The 3591-nt window shown below is 47.8% G+C and overlaps 1 protein-coding gene across 2 annotated transcripts in view; it reads left to right on the forward strand.

Annotated features, from left to right (window-relative positions):
• Positions 1-3421: 3421 nt before the first annotated feature.
• The window catches only part of inpp5l (inositol polyphosphate-5-phosphatase L), a 39826-nt gene continuing 39656 nt past the window's right edge, over positions 3422-3591 (forward strand). Inside the window, exon 1 of one of the 2 annotated variants that reach the window (XM_031570924.2) lies at positions 3422-3591. This exon is cut by the window's right edge and continues 746 nt beyond it. The gene's annotated coding sequence lies outside the window, so the exon portion shown is untranslated. The other variant, XM_031570925.2, reaches the window with a different exon arrangement.

Raw genomic sequence — 3591 nt, forward strand, 5'->3', positions numbered from 1 at the left:
GGGAAGTGGAGGCGACTGTTCCATGCTGCAGGACTTCCACCTGTTTAGTGTATTGCTGTGGCGCAGTGACAGCACCTCATAACCCACACATCCCATACAGTTTACGACCGCCCTGACCTGCAGGAGAGCTCAACATGCTTCCCTCCTGGCTTTAGGAACACTCCTTGCAGATGTGCAAGGTGTCTGAACGCATGTGTGTGTGTGTTTAGGAGTATCTCCACATGAACACACTGATGTGTGTGTGTGTGTTCAGGAGTACTTTCATATAAACACACACTGGTGTGTGTGTGTGTGTGTGTGTGTTCAGGAGTACTTTCATATGAACACACACTGGTGTGTGTGTGTTCAGGAGTACTTTCATATGACACACACACACACACACACACACACCCTCTATGCCTCCTGACACACACACACACACACCTTATGTCTCCTCCACAACCCCATCTCTCCTGACCCCTACAGGGAGGCGTTGAAGATGTGTGTGTGTGTGTGTCAGAGGAGGCGTAGAGAGTGTGTGTGTGTGTGTGTCTGTGTCTGTCAGAGGAGGCGTATAGAGTGGGTAGGTGTGCGAGTCCAGCATGTGTCAGAGGAAGGGAAAGTGAATAAACCAGACATGGCCTGGCCTCCTTCAGAAGCTCTTAAAACAAGACATACTGGTTCTCAGGACATGTTTCAGCACCCAGAGACGCTGATGTGGCGCTCGACTGACACTACTGCCCACTGAAGCAGACAGGAAATTAATACAAAAAGATGCATCGCCACCCTCCGCTAACCGAGACCAGATCCCACATCAGCTGATGGGTCTAGACCCACAGACCCCCCACACACCGAATCCTGATCTCCCCCCAGCTGATGTGTCTATACTGTCAGCTTTCAAACACTCCTCCACAACCAACAGGCTACTGCTCACTCCATATTGTACATAGTTGCCTACTGTACCCTGTTGCCAGTTTAGGCTGATGTGGGCTACCGGGTGAGGTAATCCCATTTCCTGAGCTGCGTTTCACAACGCTGTTGAACAGCTACTGTAGTTAAATGATAGTAATTATTTCACAATAGTTACCACAGTGGTTGCTCAACAACGCTTCCCGAAAACACAACCCTGATTGAGTAGTTGGCTCTAGCAGCTGTTTCCTCAGACTAGTCACACGAGGGGTCTATGAGCTCAGAGGTCTGTGAGTTTAGGGGTCTGTGGGTGTCTGTGAGCTTAGGGGTCTGTGAGCTCAGGGGTCTGTGGGCGTCTGTGAGCTCAGGGGTCTGTGAGCTCAGGGCTGTGCTGGGGTTGTGGGCTGGTGAGGAGATCCCTGTGAAGCCACCGGTGGAGGGATGACCTCAGAGAGCAGGTTGCTAAAAATGGACCGGACCACATATGGAGCAGCGCAGACACATGCTGCCTCCTGTGCAGCAGAACCAGTCTGGACTGGTCTCGTCTTTGTCCTGCGGGCTGGAAACTGGAGCGTGGATATTCAGACGCAGTTCAGCTCCTCTTCCTGTGCGTAGCCAGTGTACAGCATCCACTCAGCCCAGACCACCTGCGACCCCCCGCCCACCAGGCCCAGCGCCAGCCTTCTCAGACCAGGATCAAACCCAGAGCTTTAATCATGTTTGCATCTGGATGGGCTCCATCCAGTACTGTAATCCAACCAATTAAACAGTCAGTTATAAAAAAAGCTCAGTGTGTGTTTGGACTGTTTTCTCTGATTTGATGTTGCACCTACACTCAGGCATATCTAACTATGACCAGTATCAGGAAAAAAAATTATCAAAGCTCATAAATATTAGTTAACACACATCTCTTTGTTAATAGTGTGTATTCAGTGAATTACAATACGAAGAGTTGGGAGCTAAAAAGGAATTAAGACATGATGACATGATTGCTGTGGTCAGCCTAATAGAAATCAGTTATTTAAGCACCCTCAAAACCTCTCATCTCCAATGCAGTGGATGCCTAAATCAAACCTGCTAGACAGCCTTGAAACTGATCGTTCAATACCCATTACACGACTTGCTCTAACACGTCAGCAATACGATTTTCCTCAATTGTGACCTGCGCTTTACTGTCTACGTCTGAAAACTCATGCAGTGTGAAAGGGCCTCTATAGTCCAGGGTCCGTATTTAGTGCCCCTGTGCTGGGTGCAAACTAGAGCGGAAGAGCCTGCTGAAGGGATTGAGCTTGTGGGCAGCATGCAGAATTCAGCATTCAGTCAGGTTTATTGTCTGGCGTCTTTAGATGAATCGTCTTTGGAACCACACACACAGGCCCAACAGGAAAAGCACAGGTTGTCCAGCCAAGACTTCCTTTCAGTAAGGCCCATTGATTCCCATTCACACCCTACTGCCTTGAGGTGCCTCACCAGAGTTTAGGCAGTCTTCTGAGCCAGTTCCCTGTCAGCAAACCACCCTCGACACTGAGAAGACAGGAGAGCAGGGGAGAGGAGAGGAGACGAGAGGAGAGCAGGGCAGAACAGCAAACCACCCTCGACACTGAGAGGAGAGGAGAGCAGGGGAGAGGAGAGGAGAGCAGGGCCGAACAGCCCGTCGGACATTTCCCGGGTGGTCCGAGGGCCATTTTGGTCTGCCATGAACAGTCAATTTGACCAGCAGTAACATGGCAAGCAGGAATGAGTTGACGTCCATTTTTATCTGGATAACTAAATAAATTAAATGTAATTAAATATATAACTAGTCTGGTACCCATATCATCAACAAATAAGGTTACAACAAATCAACATCAACAAACAGGGTACAACATTTGCTGTCTAGTTGTTTGCGTGAACAGAGTGATCTGGGATTGAGTCAAATTCCCGGCCTGAATTATTGTTTCAGGATGCCACTGGAGGAAAGGGTTCCGTTTCCCTTCTTGCACGGTCACATCTGCAACTGTGGAGAGTGGTTCTGCCCTTCAGATAGGGTTGGTTGATGCTGTCAAATAATACTTATCCAGCTTATGAAAGCCCATAATAATGAGTCGAATAAAGGTGCAGAGAACACAATAAATTCTCCATAGTTACAATCGATTCTTACCGCCTTCCAGAAAATCTTTTGTGGGAATTGAAGACGTTCTTTTCAACCTAAAGAGGGGAAGACGAAGCCAAGGGTGTCGCTTGGACACTCACCAGGAAGTTGACCGTTTCCAAGGAATTCTAAAGGGCCAGGAAGTGATTGTGTTAGTGCAGGCTGGAAGTGAATGATGGGGTTTGCAGAAAACAGGATATTTTTAGATTCTAATTGTGGAGTGCAGCGCCCTCAAGACAACAGACCACTCATTAGTGTGCCTCTCAATTTTCGCGACGGCCAATCACATTGGTTGGTTCGTCTTTCCAAAAGATGCAAAACTCTCAATTTTGAGCTGAAAACGTTTTGAGCAAACACAACTTGTGAAATATGATTTCCGATGAGATCTATAACATCCCATGCCGTGGTTTAGAATAGAATAGACTTTATTTTTTGGTTTTCTAGTCAGGCCAACTGCTGTGGGACCCCAGCCAAAACTGAACAAGCCCTGGGACACAGATAATTTGGTGATCCTTTCTAAATTAGTTGGGTCACTTACTCTGTTGTTACACAAGGGTCTGGTCTATGAAAGT

Source organism: Clupea harengus, chromosome 7, assembly GCF_900700415.2.
Source record: "Clupea harengus chromosome 7, Ch_v2.0.2, whole genome shotgun sequence".
In the NCBI taxonomy this organism is placed as follows: Eukaryota; Metazoa; Chordata; class Actinopteri; order Clupeiformes; family Clupeidae; genus Clupea; species Clupea harengus.